We start from the raw sequence: 17,263 nt of genomic DNA on the forward strand, positions 1-17,263 counted from the left end.
TTTTCAGTCTCTGTGCTGAGCTTTAACTTTGTGATCCCTTAAGGCCACACATACCTATTCATTTTTATCAGAATTTGCCAGATTTTCAGATGGGTATTATGAAAAGCTATAAAAATATATAAAAATTCCTTTTTCAGAGACCATGAATGGTCTCTGAGCTAGAGCCAGTCTCTTGATGCATTTTACAACTTTCAGGCTGCTAGACTTGAGCACACAGATCAGGTTTCACATCTGGAATTTGGAATTGGAGAGTGGTTTGGGTTGGAAGGGATGTTAAGTCTTCAGATCTTCAGGTGGTCTTAAAGATCCTCTGCCATAGGGAAGGTGGAACTAGGTATACCTGGATATCTCTTTTCTCTAATGAAGGATGAAGCAGATACACTGACCACCTTCTCCTCCTGCCCACCTTGTCTCCCCCACAACCTCGATCAGTCTTTGAATTTCAGTCTGGGATTATGTCAGGACAGGAATCTGTAAGACCAGATCCATTTAACCTGAGTTTTACTTCTACAGCAGGACATTCTTTTCTAGCTTTTTTTCCCTGGCTTTTTCACTTTCCTTAGGATGTGACTGCTAAGTTTTCCTTAGGTTTTCTCAGGGGCTGCAGTTCTGAGTAGCTGAGGTTCAAATTCCTAAGGCAAATCCAGGGAAACATGCCGAGTACCACAAAGAGGGATACCCCCAGCCAGGCATGAGAGAGGCAAATATCAGTCTGGACTTTAATCATGCTGCTAAGCAGGCAGATGAGACACTGACAAAGTTGAAAGGACACCCAGGAGAAGGAAGGGAAGGGAACAGCACAGCAAACACAGGCAGTGATTCAGCAGGAGTGCCAAACAGAGCAAATATTTGCAGGGCTGCTGAGTGACTGCCTTGTGTCAGTGGAAGTGCAGGAGTTGCCTGCACTGTATTTCCTCACATCAGTGACACTGATTAGCTCAGTCCCAGCCTCCTCAAAGTCCATGCAGCTTTAAATCCTGCTTGACAGGCTACCCCTGGGTGCCTCTGCTCCTGGCAGTGTCCTGAGGAACACGAGGGTAATTTACAGTGTGGCTGAGGGTATGATCCAGGAACCTCGCCTGGTGTTGGTTTTTGCTGTAACCGCAAATCAGTGGCTCTGGACTGGGAGCTCTGCTTTCTGAGGATCACAGCCTCTCATGGGGACTCCAGCTTGTTCTTGAAAGGGGTAGATAAGTAAATTTTTTCTTTGAAGTGATGTTTGTGTGTGAAATCAGTCCTTTTTTGGGGGAGGAGGGAAGCATAAGGCAAGATAGGTAATCTGTTGATCACCTACAAAGTTTGTGCTGTAAGAGAGTCTGCTACTGGGAGGACTGTAGAGGGTCAGGGCAGACAGATGGAGGAGGGATATGCACAGCTGTCACCAAGCTGCTGCCTGAATTTCCAGGCATTCATTCAGGGAAGAAAAGCTGCAGAAACACTGGCTGCCACATCCCATCCCCTTGGCAAAAACGAATCCCTCTGGTGTAGGAGGGGTTAGCATGATCCAAACCATGCACAGAAGGGTGGAGAAGGCAGCTGGGAAAGGCAGCTGCTCGCTGGGTATGGGGTGACAGAACGGGCACTGCCTTGGGGCTCTGGTTTTGGGCACTTTCACCCCTCCATCCCCAGGAAGGGATGAGCTGGGGGCTGTGATAAATATAGCATTGGATAAAAATTTGTGAAGGAGAATAAAGAATTATATGTTATATTTGTAATATTGTAAAGACACAAAATGTAAAACAATCCAGAGATTCCTTCCCGAGTCGAGCAGTAACGATCGAAGCTGATGCTTATCAGCACAGAATAAAGAGCAGGACACAGGCAATCAAACCGGACAATAAGAATAGCCCAGTCAAGATATCCATCTGCTCCGCACCCAAACTGGCCACTCCACCCCGGGAGATGCAATCAGAAGACACTCAGAGCCATTCGCATGTGAAAGGACTCTGCCCCGTCGACCATTGACTCAGCTCAACGGATCCGGGAAGTCTATTCACCCACACATCTAGACTCTTTGTTGGACTGTGCCCATCCCGGGTTTTGCCTCAGGATACAAAAATCCTTATAAAAACCCCGGACCACAGTCCCTTCCTCGTGGATTTGGGAAATCTGTACCTCTGGGTACAGACCCCTGTCCACCCGGCGCTGCACTGATTTATTTTATTGTGGTTTTTCTCTCGTTGCTTGTGATTGAAATTGTTTTATAATAAATCGCTTTTTTATATTAACCCTATTTTGCCATTGCATTTATAACAGATTTGGTGCCGTGACTCGGATCGGAGAAAACTGCGGGGAATCTCACTGCCCAGGATGGGTACCCCCGCTGATTTTGGCGGCCTGGTGAGTTGAGAACCCCCGTAGCTCGTTCCGACATCCGAACTAAATTTAGGCTGAGATAAACCACAATAAAAGGGAAACGGATCCGGAGCAGGGAGCTCTGGAAGGCACGGAGCCTTCGGGAAGCCACGGCTTGTTTCGCTCGTAAAACGTCTGTTGTGCACGAAGACATCCACGCAGGAAAACAGCTGTAAGTACTGCTGGTTGAGTGGGTGATCGGGCGAGTGTGTGAGACGTGATCTGATCACAGGGCGAGTGTGGAGTTCAAGGCCGCGTTTCCATCCTCCCGCGAGGGAATTGGCCGGCCGCAAAGGAAGCGATCCAGAGTGAAAGCTTTTTCTCGACACACTTGTAAAAACCTGAGACCAAAGGGTGTCTCGGGGGACTGATCACAAGGGACTAAAAGGGGAAGGATACGTCCTGTCGAGCTCGGGAACTGGTAAACCCTTTTAGTTAACGGATCAAGGTAAAGGTCCGGAAGAAGATCAAAAAGTACCGATTTCAAGAGACCTCAGCTCAACTTGCTGAAGGGTGAGTATCGGCAAAGTTTGATTCCTTGGGTAAGCGCACAACGCAGAAACGGAAACAGACTCACCGAGGAGTCGAAGACAGGTAAGAAAATATATTTGCGAAATATGGGGCAGAAAAAGAGTAAGCTTCACAAAAAGACCACAGAGAAAAGCCCCTCTGATCAGGGGGAGGGATCACTAGACATCCCGCTGGAAAGCCCCTTGGGTTGGATGTTAAAACACTGGGAAGATTGTCCCCAGAGAAAGGGAAAATCCAAGGCAAAATTGATACATTACTGTATGGAGGTTTGGGGAGGACAAGAGTTGAGAAGTCACCTCACTTGGCCAGTGTTAGGCACATTTGAAAAATGGACATGTAATAAATTATTCTCCTATGTGGAGAACAAAGTCCACTCGGATCCCGAGGAGAAGGAATATGCTAAGCTCTGGTTAAACGCCAGAGTAGGGCTATTCCCAATAAAACAAAAAGAAAAACGTGAGTCGAGAGCTGAATCCTGGGAACCCCTCGACCACTTACCACCCCCATATCATGGACCGGCTGGGCCTTCCTCTATAGATCAAGTGGTGCCTTCAGCACCTTTGGGCCCCCGAGACCAACCTGCTGAGATGCATACATCCCGAGCGGGAGACTCGGCGCTGGTAGCTATGCCGGCAGCCCTTCCCCTGTCCCCGCCTGCAAACACCATAGCCACAGCAGCCTCTTCGGAGGTTTCTCCTGCACAAGGCTGGGGATCACTCTATCCGTCCTTGCCAGTCCAGCCGCCACAACCGGGACCCTCCCATACAACGGAGGGGATTCCTCCCGTCAACCGGGTGGAGGTGGAATTCCCACAATTGATAATGGGAAAACAACTCACAATCACCAGCTCCCCTCCCGCAAGTAGAACCCGTTTGAGAGCGAGAATGATGGATGATGAGTGGGGAGAGTGTGAAGAAGGGCGTCGGTTGTTCCCTCTTAGGGAAGTACCGACAGCCCCGTGAGTGATCGGTTTTGTGAATGTACCCCTTAACTCTGGAGATGTAAGAGCATTTAAGAAAGAGATGGGGCGGTTGTTGGATGATCCTTTTGGTGTGGCTGAGAGGTTAGACGAATTTTTAGGGAGTAGTATTTATACCTTTGACGATCTTATGGCAATCCTAAGATCATTGTTTAATCAGGAAGAAAGAGAGATAATTAAACAAGCCGGTATCAGGGACTGGGACAGATGCAATCCACAGGGGACGCCAGGCGACCAGAAATGGCCTAGCGTAAGCCCGAGCTGGAATGCACAGACAGAGGAAGGCAGACGGAACATGATAGATTTGAGGAGCATAATTATCCAAGGTATAAGAGAAGCGGTCCCTAGGGGCCAGAATATTAGCAAAGTTTTTGGAGAGTGTCAAGGGAAAGAGGAATCACCCACTGAATGGATCGAAAGATTACGGCGAAGTTTACAGATTTACTCTGGAACTGACCCGAACTCTCCTGTGGGGGAGGTTCTGTTAAAAACACAATTCGTTGCTAAATCTTGGGAGGACATTAGGAGAAAATTAGAAAAGATCGAGGGGTGGCAAGATAAAAGCCTCCAGGAGCTCCTAAGGGAAGCTCAAAAGGCATACATGAGGAGGGAGGATGAGAAGCAGAAATTGCAAGCTAAGGTTTTAGTAGCTGCAGTAAAGGAGGTCCAGAAACAGGAGCAGGCACAAGGTAAGTTTAAAACACTACCCGGAAAAAGTCGAGGTTCTCACCGGGCAGCCCCGGCCCCACGGAGAGAACCCCCGGAATGCTACTACTGTAAACAGGTAGGACACGTTCAGCGAAATTGTAGACAAAGAATAAAAGACAAGAAAATTTTTCAGGAGGATTAGGGGTGTCGGGGGCTCTTTAATTTGGGGACCAGAACATCCAAAGAGCCCTTGATAAAATTAAAAGTGGGCCCCCAACGACAGGAGGTAAGTTTTCTTGTGGATACTGGGGCGGAGAGAAGTACCCTGCAGAAATTGCCATACGGATGTGTGGCTAGCAGAGAAAAAGTTTCTGTAATCGGTGCAAAGGGAGACCCCTTTGAAGTGCCCGTAATAAAGGATGTGGAAATAGAATCTGAAAATAAAATTTGCTTAGGGAATTTGCTATTAGTGGAAGAAGCTGATTACAATTTGTTGGGAAGGGACATGATTGTCGCTTTAGGAATTAATATCATGATTAAAAATTCTGAATTGGTAGTAAAAATATTCAAGCTGACTCCTAAGGATGAGGAGGAAATAAACCCTGAAGTATGGCATTCAAAAGGAGAGGTAGGAAAGCTAGATATCAAACCTATCAAAATAGAAATCGAGAACCCTGAGGACCCTATAAGGGTTAAACAATATTCCATCCCGATGGAGGGGAAAAGGGGGTTGAAACAAGTAATTGATGACCTCCTAAAAGGAGGTACTTTAGAGCCTTGCATGTCTCAACATAACACCCCCATCCTGGCTGTAAAGAAGACGGATGGCAGTTTCCGATTGGTCCAGGACCTACGAGCGGTAAACACTAGGACCCGGACTAGGTTCCCGGTGGTGGCCAACCCCTACACCTTGCTAAATAGACTCTCACCTGAAGATGTGTGGTACAGTGTGATTGATTTGAAAGATGCTTTTTGGACTTGCCCTCTGGATGAAAGGAGTAGAAATTATTTTGCATTTCAGTGGGAGGACCCAGATACAAACCGAAAGCAACAGCTAAGGTGGACGGTCCTCCCCCAGGGGTTCATAGAGTCTCCGAACCTTTTCGGGCAAGCTTTAGAACAGTTGCTAACCCAATTTATTCTTGAGGACGGGACAAAGCTTTTGCAGTATGTAGATGACTTGTTGATAGCTGGACCGACTGAGGAAAGCGTGAGGAAAAGCACAATTGCCTTGTTGAACTTTCTAGGAAAGAAGGGTTTGAAAGTCTCAAAATCCAAGCTGCAATTCACAGAGCCTGAAATAAAATACCTAGGACATTGGATATCTCAAGGGAAAAAGAAATTGGACCCTGAGAGGGTGGTAGGCATCCTTGCGTTGCCTGCACTGAGAACAAAAAGACAAACTAGACAAGTTTTAGGGCTCTTGGGATATTGCAGGCAGTGGATTGAGGGTTTCAGTGAAAAAGTGAAGTTTTTGTATGAAAGATTGAACACTGACAGGCTGAAGTGGACTGAACAGGATGAGTCTAATTTCCAGAAATTGAAAAATGTTCTTATGACTGCCCCCGTACTAACTCTACCAGATACAAATAAAGAATTTCAGTTGTTTGTAGATGTGAGTGGACAAACAGCACAGGGAGTCCTGACTCAGGAATGGGCAGGCAAGAGGAAGCCTATAGGGTTTCTCTCAAAGATCTTAGATCCTGTTAGTCAGGGTTGGCCTACGTGTTTACAGGCAATTGTAGCAGTGGCTCTGTTGGTGGGAGAAGCTAAGAAAATAACTTTTGGGGCTCCCCTGGTAGTTTACACTCCCCACGATGTGAGAAACATATTGCAGCAAAAAGCACAGAAGTGGCTGACTGATTCCAGGCTTCTGAAATATGAAGCCATTTTAATCAGCTCACCTGCTTTAGAATTAAAAACCACTCCTGCACAAAATCCTGCTCAGTTCCTGTTCAGTGAACCTCCAGAAAAATTATTACACGATTGTACTGAGATCGTGGAGCTGCAGACCAGAATAAGACCGGACTTAGAGGATCAGGAGTTAGAAGGGGGAGAGAAGTGGTTTGTAGATGGATCTTCAAAAGTTATTGAGGGAAAAAGAAAGTCAGGATATGCGATAATAGATGGTGCATCTGGGGAAGTTGTAGAATCGGGTCCCTTGAAAGCAAGCTGGTCCGCACAAGCTTGCGAGCTCTATGCTCTCCTGAGAGCCCTCCGGAGGCTGAAAGGAAGGAGGGGGACCATGTACACAGACTCACGGTATGCCTTCGGGGTGGTACACACTTTTGGGAAGATTTGGGAAGAAAGAAGATACTGCAAAGGTTACACAAACAGACCCATTGGGGAACTTGGGCACTGGCCGAACAGTTCCTGAAATTTTTCGGGTGCAAGAGGATCTTTGAAATTGCTAAACAAGAGGTACAGGGGTGTGTGGTTTGCCAAAAGGTGAATCGATCCAGGTCTAAACAAACTGTCTCCGGGACAACAAAAAGGGTTCTGTTTGTCTAACGGTACTCGGTATGGTCTCTGTGAATTGAAGGGGGAGGTCTGGTGTTACCACTCAGGGGCAGGTCTTAAGGACAGGCAGTCAAAAACTCCTACAGGAGGAAAGACCAAAGCTTCCCACCTCATACATAAGAGAGAAGCTGGAACACTTCCTCCGATCCCAACCTGTAGCCAATGTAATAAAAGACAATCTACTTTTCTGGCATACTATAAGGTCAACCCTTTATGTTATGATAAAGCAAAATTAAAAATGTGTACTATGGGGGGAAAATTGTACTGGGAAGGCAGAAATCTGAAACATGAGGAAAAAGCATCCTTTGACAATGAACCGATAATCCTTGATTTATTAAAAAGTAGTGATGATTGAATTTGTTTGCAATTCGACCAAATATTCTGCTTTTCGAAGGATGAGGAAGGGATGGATCCTGAAAGTAAAATAAAACAACTGACCCAGGAGTTAAAAAGGCGAGAGGTAGAAATCCGGAAAAAGAGGTTAGAACAGGAGAGACTAAGGTCTCTTAGCGAACACTATGAGCAGTTAGAAAAACAATACAGTGATTGGGGATTACCAACCCCCAATCAAAATCTCTTTATTGATCTAATGCAAGAAATAGCTACGGAATTAGGTTTGTCTAACTGTTGGATCTGTGGCGGTTTAAAATCAGCCGAAAGATGGCCTTGGAAGGGAGAAGGACTCACCCCAGAACAACTCCTAAAATGGGAGGGATCAAAAACGTCGAAAATGACACAAAGACCTGAGGGATGGGTAATAGACCAGAGAATAATTGGCACTGTCTGTATTAGCAGAGAGGGGAGGGAATTCACTGATTTGGTGGGATATACCCCATGTATAAACACACTCACAGTGAATTCGGACACTAAATCAAAGATCTGGCAACCTGAACCACCCACAGGCTATTGGAGTCGCACCCAGGGGAATCATTGCGAATGGGTTGAATTAATTAAATTATGCTGGTACAAAAACCCCGGGGCCAATCCCTTCCATGCACTAGAAGGCCTAAAAGAATATTGGGATGATCCTGCAAAAACGAACATAGGTTGGAAAGCCCCTGACGGTATTTACTGGATATGTGGGAAGAAAGCATACAGCGGGCTCCCCAGGAAATGGAAGGGGTCCTGCACCCTAGGAATAATCAGGCCCTTTTTCTTCACCTTACCTAGAACTGAAAGCAAATTGCTAGGAGCTCCCCTCTTTGAGACATTGAATAGACACAAAAGGGAACTAAAACGAGAATTACCAATGGCCGGAGGCAGTCAAAAATGGGGAGAAGAAGAGTGGCCTGCTGAAAGAGTCATTAAGTATTATGGGCCCGCCACTTGGGCGAATGATGGCAGCTGGGGATATAGAACACCTATTTACCTCCTCAACAGACTCATCAGATTACAGGCAGTGGTGGAAGTAGTTTCCAACCACACCTCAGAAGCCTTAGAGCTTCTGGCAAAACAACATTCGCAAATGAGAGCTTTTGTATATCAAAACAGATTAGCCCTCGACTACTTATTAGCCGAGGAAGGAGGAGTGTGTGGTAAGTACAATGAATCAGAATGCTGTATGGAAATAGAGGACTATGGGGAAACAATAAGGGGACTAGCCACTGAAATAAAGAAAGTAGCACATGTGCCAGTCCAAAAGTGGAATCCTATTCTACAAGCCTCGTGGTGGGACCAAATATTTGGACAGGGAGCTTGGTGGAAAAAGTTGGTGTTCTTTATAACTTGCTCAATTGCAGGAATCATTTTTCTCCCATGCCTGATTCCCTGTTTTATCAGGTTAATACATTCCGTTGTTCAGGGGATGCAGATCGCTGCCCTCCCCATTGATCCAGAAAATGCCCAGGGGAAGCCTACTCCTTTCTCCCAAATATCTAAACTAATGAAGTTAGAAGAGAAAGGAGAAAATGAGAAGGCAGTTGAAGCCTTAAAGAAATTTGAAGAAAATGACCCTTTTCAAGGGTACTGTGGGGATTCTCTAAAAGATTGGGAGGAGGACGAATATTGATAAAGGTCCCCAGTCCTCCCCATTCAGAATAAATGAGATGACACGAATTTTTAATGTGATAAATTATTAGGCGGGGGACTGTGATAAATATAGCATTGGATAAAAATTCGTGAAGGAGAATAAAGAATTATATGTTATATTTGTAATATTGTAAAGATACAAAATGTAAAACAATCCAGAGATTCCTTCCTGAGTCGAGCAGTAACGATCGAAGCTGACGCTTATCAGCACAGAATAAAGAGCAGGACACAGGCAATCAAACCGGACAATAAGAATAGCCCGGTCGAGATATCCATCTGCTCCGCACCCAAACTGGCCACTCCACCCCGGGAGATGCAATCAGAAGACACTCAGAGCCATTCGCATGTGAAAGGACTCTGCCCCGTCGACCATTGACTCAGCTCAACGGATCTGGGAAGTCTATTCACCCACACATCTAGACTCTTTGTTGGACTGTGCCCATCCCGGGTTTTGCCTCAGGATACAAAAATCCTTATAAAAACCCCGGACCACAGTCCCTCCCTCGTGGATTTGGGAAATCTGTACCTCTGGGTACAGACCCCTGTCCACCCGGCGCTGCGCTGATTTATTTTATTGTGGTTTTTCTCTCATTGCTTGTGATTGAAATTGTTTTATAATAAATCGCTTTTTTATATTAACCCTATTTTGCCATTGCATTTATAACAGGGCTGCTGAGGGCCAGCTCCAGCAGGGCCAGCAAACGGAGCCAGGAGGGGACAGACGGGGTGTCCCTGTGTGTGGCACTGCCACTGTGCTGCCACCAATTCGCTCCCTCACAGCAAACACTGGCCAGGCAGACAAAAGGAGTATTTAGGGACAAGCCAGGGAAAGCCTCCCAAGAATAAACACTGTAAATAAGAGCCCAGCATGGGAAAAGTCAGGAAAGTGGCTACACTTCCAGTGTCACAGCACACTGGGGATAAATGAACTTGCAATTATGTGACTGGATTTGAAATCATGGTTTTGCTATTATTATTATTATTATTATTATTATTATTATTATTAGCTTTGAAATACTCTTGCATTTGAAATAAAAGCAGCCCTTCCACAGAAAGAGATGCTATACATTTTCTATACTGCTAAATTAATCTATTTAAATTGCTCTGTACGGTTCTCTCTATCATAAATAACAATACCTTCCATTATCCCTTCTTGTGAAATCAAAATGCTCCTTCAAAGTGTTCCCAATGAGAGTAACGTGATTTCCTTACTTAGCTTCTGAGTCTATCATGACTAGAGACCCACAAGTAGTCTACGCTTCATATGATGGAATATATTCACCTGCTGCAGCTAACTTCTTCCAAAACTTGAAGCCATGTGGGTTTTGGCAGACTTCTCTGTAGTACAAAACTTCTTACACCCGTTAGTAGAAAACAGTATCAGCTCCAGGCAAAGTTAGAAAATAAAATGAGATGACATCAGTTCATCCAGAAGAATCTGAGTGTTTTTACAGATGAGGCTGTGCAAATTTAACATTTCATTTCACTCTCTGAGCTCAGTTTGCTGAGTGCCATCAGTCCCTGCTCCTGTCCAATGATGTCTTTATCACCTGCAGATCTGTTTAGCACATGCCACACCTACAGCCTCCTCTCAAATTTTGTGCCACCTGGAACAAATTGCTGAGATGCCCCTGTCTCAGTTTTAGAAGACAGGTGTCTGTCTGCTAGGGAGGGCAGGAGCCTCCCTTGGAATGAAAGAACGTAGACCCCCTCCCTCCGAATTATTATTGTTCTGAAATCAGGGGGCTTTCAGGCAGAGATCTGGGGATAGGAATAACAGTTCTTTACTAGTATAACCAGGCAAACAAACAACAATAACTACAGCATTAGCAAGAAAACAGAACCAGGGGCCCCGTGGCAGCTTTCTCGGCCGAGACGGGAAGGGATGGAGGAGAGGCTTTGTTTCACAAACCCCCTTGGGCAGGCAGTCCTGGTGCTCCTGCAGGGCTCTGAGGAACAGCCGGCTGGAACAGCAGGGATGAGCTGAGATCCTGGGCTGGTGGCTGAGGTGTATCAGCAGCTCTGCAGCGTTGGCTGGCACTGCCACACGTCCCGGCAGGACGGGGGTGTGAGGCCACCAACAAAGAGGGAAGAAGGAGAAGGAGCAGCAGCTCCGTCTGGGTGATGGTTAAATTCCCTTCTCCCCACCGCAACAGCTCCGCTCCCAAAGTGTCCTTCTCCGAAGCTGAAGAAAGCCCGCCAAACTGTCCCCACCCTCCTTTTCTCTTGCCCCCCTTCCCCCCCTGGGCCCAGCCAAACTCTTTGTCTTTTGTCAAGCACCCACCAAGTACCCACAGTTAGGTTGTCCCCGCAACTAATGGGTAAAAATTCCACGGGCAAGCCAGAACTAAAAAAAGGACACCTAACCCCCAATAGTCCCTCGCCTCACAAGAACAGGGAGCTGGTATTGATGACAGTAGTCAAGCAAAAATTGTCCAGATTTTCTTTATTGTCTAATTTTTAAAATAGAAGAACATTTCTAGGGTGCCTAAATAGAAACCATTATCAACCTGACAGGAAATAATCTACTACAGACACCTTCTATTGTGTATTAATGTTTCCTTTCTAGGGCTTTTGTTTCTTCACTTAATGGAGCTGATTCTGTATCAGCTAGGAATATTTCCGGATTTCTCTCCTGTTCTTGGATTTTTGATTTCAACCTGTTTGGTCCATCTTGTTGTATTTTGCAGAGATTTTATAGGCTCTTTTGGAAAGACTCAAACCAACCTGTAGCGCTGCAGTTGTGATACCAGCTGCTAAATGTGTATTTGCAGATGTGGCACCTCATTAGCTCTCACTTCCAGCTCCTTCACTTTGCCAAGATTGTTCAGGAAGATGCAAGGAGAAGCCTTACATTTTAGCACGGGAGAAAGGTGAGGCAAAGGTTTAAAGCTTTCTCCTCCTGAAGGGACACACTTGCAGAGGAGTCTGTGAGGAGAAGTCTCCTCAGCCACTGCCAGGCTGTGTTTGCCTCCTCTGCAGACTCAGGATTCTGGGAGTTCCACGAGCCTCAGCTGCCACTGTATTGTCATGGAGTTACTTTACCTTTAAGAAAGTTTAAGTTGCTGGGAACTGCCTGGAGTCTTTTCTCCTGACCAATTATCGGTCATTGCTGAGAATTGACAGCAGTTTAGGCCATTGAAAAGTGGGATCAACTTGTGAACCCTACCTTAAAGTGTAAAACCAGAGCTCTCTTGGTTCTCTTTGTTTCCTGGCTGGGAAGGGTGGCAGAGCTCCAGGCCTCCCGTTCCCTGCCCAGGCCGGGCGGGGACTGGGCTGGGCCCAGCGTCTCCCGGCCGGGAGATGCGGGCCCTGCGGAAAAAGTTTTCTCCGGGCTCCGGCCGGGCCGGGCCGAGCCGATCTCTGGCTCGGCTGCAGGTTTTTTGCTGTAACTAAATTCAGAAAAGAAACTGCTGAGTGAAGAAGGAGAGAGGCTCTGGACCTGCAGCGGGCTGGGCGCGGCGCCTACACTCTCCAGAGCAGCCATGAGGAACTTTCCATCGCAGACGGCTCCAGCTCCTGCACCGGCCGAGGCCACAGAACTACCTACAACAGCCTGGGCAAGATTTTAACTCTTTCATTACCCAGATGAGACTTGCGGATTAATCTTTTTATCCAGAGAGAGAAAAAGAGAGTGATCTACATGAAAAGAGACTTTATAAACTACCAGTGACAGGAAAGAAAAGAAGCTTCAGAAAAGGTAGAGAATTAAGAAGATGCTTTAATTAAGCTGAAATATCTTTCTGTTAAAACTATGGAAATGGACAATAAGGTCTTGAAAACACTCCTTTAATTCATGACAGTAAATAGGGAGGAATAGAGTGTTCAAAGTGTAAATTTTGAGTAAAAAAGTAGAGTAATTATGGTACAGTAAAGTGCTGGAAGATTTGAAGCCTTGAGAGGCAATGAGAAAACTGTTTTCTAGTGAAGCTCACAGAAACAGATGAAGAAGACTTTTTGCCTTTGAATAACTTATCCTTAAAAATCCCATCCCTAGACCCATGGCCCATACACACTTGAGAGTGATGTGAAAATGGGAGGAGTGGGCTCTAATAAAAGCAGCTCTGGGCAGCTGACATTAGGGCAATGGAAAACTATAACAAAAATAGTTTTTCTTGTGAGAAACTCCATAAATTAACAGGAAGAAACTTCTGTTTCTCTATAAAGACTGGTGAAAAGACTGTAGCAAGAATTGGGACTGTTTTAACCATCAAAGTTCCAAAGCTTTTGTCTCTTTTGTCATGTGAACAAGGGAATAGTGGGTAGACAGGGGATGAAAAGGTTTTTCTGGAAGTTTATTCTGGTGTTCTTATTGTAGTTTGTCAATAAACTTTCTTTTTTTTTTCCTTTTAAGTTTTATGCCTGTTTTGCTCTTGTTGTAATCCATATCTCACAGCAAGAAACAAGTAATTTTCTTAGTTATTGGTTTAAAACCACGACATGTATTTTCCTCTCAACGTTACTCGCTGGGCAGCACAGGAAGAATATTTTGTGCCAGATTCTCCTCTGGGCTTTGAGGTGAATCTAAGTAATTCTGTTGATTTGCATATCCAGATGAACTTTTTGTAGATAGGAAGGAAAACGGGAATGGAATGGATGGAATGCCCCTCAAGGCCCCAGCGAGCAGGGGATGGCTCTGGGCAGGGTCCCTGGCCAGGAGCAGGCCCCAGAGCATGTCTGCCTTTCAAGGGCAATCTCGTTCCTGCTCTTTCTCCTGCCCACCTTGCTTTGCCTCTGCCCGCTGCTCCTGGGGCTGCTCTTGTCCAGGCAGCCTCTGTGGGAGCCAGCACTGGCTGCAGCACAAGCAGGCTCCCCAGGACAAGGGCCAGCAATTAGGAGGCCAATGAAAGCCCTGGGCAGTAGCAGAACTCTCAGCAGAATTCTGTGGACAACCATTGACCACCCACAAGTGCACAGCAGCATGACTATTCATCAGGCTACCAGTGCTGTGTGCAGAGTTTTAAGAAAATCCATGAGAAAAATCAACAAATTACCATCTGATCTTGTACAGTTTCTGAATCCCAAAATAACAACATATAAGCATAAGTTGCACCGTGATGACTGTCACTACTGAGTCTATCACGCAGGATTTCGCACGTCCCGGGGGCGGACAATTCTTGAGAGGTGCACTGGATCCTTAGTATCGACTCCTGTTGTAGTGATAACATCTGTGAGTGACGCTGCTCTTGGCCTCACCGGAGCTCTGGGCTAGCTCTATGGTGCCACTCTGGCACGGGCAGTCGCCAGGAGTGGGGAAGTGCAGGGGAAAGGCAATCCCACTGCAGAACCTTCAGAGCACCGACTCCTGCCAGGCTCTGCAAGATCAGGTGTCGTGGGTGATGGCAGAAGGATGGAGGAGACCCACTCGGTGATACTTCCCAGGAACAGGTTTATTAGGGAGAGGGGATAAGCAAGGGGTCTGCGCTGGGACAAAACGCCACCAAAGAGAGCCAAGAGCACCTCCGTGCACGGGGTTTTATCTCAGGGGTGGGCACAGTTCAGGGTCCAATCAGAATTCACGGATGGAGGGGTAAGGGGAGGAGGTTACAATGTCGGGGACCAATAGGGATACAAAGAAGGCGGGAACATAACACAACAGCCAATAACACGTCGAGGAAGGGATGAGGTGCATAGAAGGAGCTGGAAGGAGAGGTGGGGCTTACAATGACGGATGGGGATATGGGGCAGGGTAAAGGCGATTGACAGGGAACATTCAGGAAAACAGGGATTTCTACAATAGACAACTGGGGCTAAACCATTACACTCAACAGGGGGAAACAAGAACATACCAACAAGTTTTAACATATTCTTAACAAAATTAAATGAACTAACTACAACATGTGAGAGCAATGGGCAGCATTGAGCCCAAGCTGTGCTCCACTGCTGAGCTGGCAACACGCTGGATACAGCCAGGACGTTCTCTGTTTGACCCTGAGCTGGGGCCTGCAGGCACCTTGCCACCCCTTGGCACAGGTTGTGCCACCCAACAGAGCCCAGGAGGCCGGGAGCAGAGCCCAGGGACAGCGCAGACGCTTGGGCAGTGGCTCCTTCCAGGGACACGGGCCAAAGCCATCCCTGAGCAGCCACAGCCACCCCTGACCCTCCCTGCTCTGTGACAGCTCCCCCAGCCCAAGGGGACAGAGCCAGGCCCTGTCAGGACACTCTGGAGCCCTGGCCTCCCTCTCTGCCCTTTCCCCACCGTGGCCACCCCTTGCAGCCGCTCCCAGGTTTCGGGATGTGTCTCTCACGGAGGGACCCCAGCAGGACTGCTCAGCCTGGCTGAGCCTGGCACAGCAATCACCTTCTGTGGCACTGTCAGGTATCTCCTCCATTTGTGTAGAGGCATCTGGCACGAAGCCATTGCATTCTGCAGGAAGTTCTGCCTTCTGCAAAGACTTTTGGTCCATCTCTGGAGAAAGGAAGAGGCACAGCTGGATCAGATGGAACTACTGCCCATCAGGGAGGTGGCTATATCAGGATGTAATACCTGCCTAAGGCATATCCATGTTTTTGTCATGATTGCTTGATCAGGAAAAGTCCAAGGCTCTTTGGGCTGACACAAGACTCTCCCTCCTCCTAAAGCTGCCTCTCTTGACCTACCCTGAGACTGAAAAATTGCAGGGGATCTCAGAGTGTGCATGGCCATGGTGCGGTTGGGTGTCAGTGCCCACTGATGCCAAATGCCTTTCTGCAGAGGCTGGGGAGAAGCTGCAGCCAGGTCAGGCTGGGGAAACAGCCCTGCAGGCCATGAAAGCAGCAGCAGGGCAGCCAGGCTGACATGGATCCCTTCTTCTGTGCCAGGCACAGCGTGTCCAGATGTGCAGAGAAAGCCCCTGGCTGCTGAGGGAAATGTACCCACCACGACGTCTGTCCAGATCACTCAGCATCACATCCATGTGTTTTGATGTCTCCAGGAACTTAATATCTTCTGTAGGTTTGTTCCTCTCTCTAGGAGGACCTTAACAGAAAGTATTTCCATTTTAGATGAATGTGTCCCACAAACCAGTGCTCAGCCTGTGGGCTCAGCAGGGACACACTGCTCACCCCTGCGATGGGAGCCGAGCTTGCGTTCAGGAATCAGGAAAGGAGCTGGGAAAGTCCTCTCTGCAGATACACCTGTAACTCAACAGCCACAGAAGTGTCTGACACCTGTTTCTTGACAGGTTGTCAATGATTATGCTCTGAGCAGAAGTTGAGAACTTATCTGCAGAACCTCCTAATGGTTCCAAGCCGTCTTCCATCCCAGCTGCTGGAGAAGCTGTCTCAGCACCCTCATCTAGAAGGGAGCACAGATCAGAACCATTGCATGGTGTGCCGAGATCGACTTCTGCCTTTGGGATCTGGGCACTGCAAGGGGTTTGGGTAATGCTGTGGGAGCCAGATGTCAATGGACATGGCCAAAGCTGCAGAGGGCTATGGGGAGCTCTGGGCTGGCTCCTGGTCACTCTCAACACCCTTTCCATGCTCTGTGCAACATCCCTGAAGGGTGGGCACTGCCAAGCAGCAGCGATGGCAGCTCAACCCTCAGCAGGACTTACACCCAGAGGCACAGCAATTACCTCCTGGGACTGTGCCTGGCATGGCCTCCCTTCCTGCAGCAGAGGCTGCCCACGTGCCACTGTTTCCTCTGGGAAACACCGCCTTCAGCACAGCTTTTTGTTTCATCACTGATGAAATAAATATTTCCATCTGGATCAGATGGAGCTGTCCCAAAGACAGGAGGTGGCATCTTCAGGAGGGAATGCTTGTCAAAGTCTTGGATAAGCATCAGGAAAATATACAGTTTTTCAGGACTGGCTAGGACCCTCCATTCTCCAAAGAGTCACCATTTCTTGTCTACCCTGAGACTGGGAAATTTCAGGCCTGTATCAGAGAGCAGTCACTTACCTCTCCAAGCAGCTGAACACGGTAGCCAAAGGGTGGCCAGGATGCCTCAGAGCTGTTGCAGCAGTGGCAGTCAATATTCAAGAGGCAGGCAAGTTCCCCCTGGGCCAGAAGATGACCATCCTAGTGTCCCACACAGGATCTGAGGTACTGGAGGTGAAAGGGGGACATTGGCTCTCCCCACCGAGATTCCTGAAATTTCAAGCCATACTGGTAAAACAAGATGATGCTGAAATTGTAGTGACTAACGTTGTGAACCCAGCTTCATTCCTCAGCGGGAACATGGGAGAACCGGTGATCCACGATTGCCTAGAGACC

The sequence above is a fragment of the Pseudopodoces humilis genome, chromosome 13, assembly GCF_049639895.1.
Source record: "Pseudopodoces humilis isolate 2021_Gansu_Grassland_sample_001 chromosome 13, ASM4963989v1, whole genome shotgun sequence".
NCBI classification, from domain to species: domain Eukaryota; kingdom Metazoa; phylum Chordata; class Aves; order Passeriformes; family Paridae; genus Pseudopodoces; species Pseudopodoces humilis.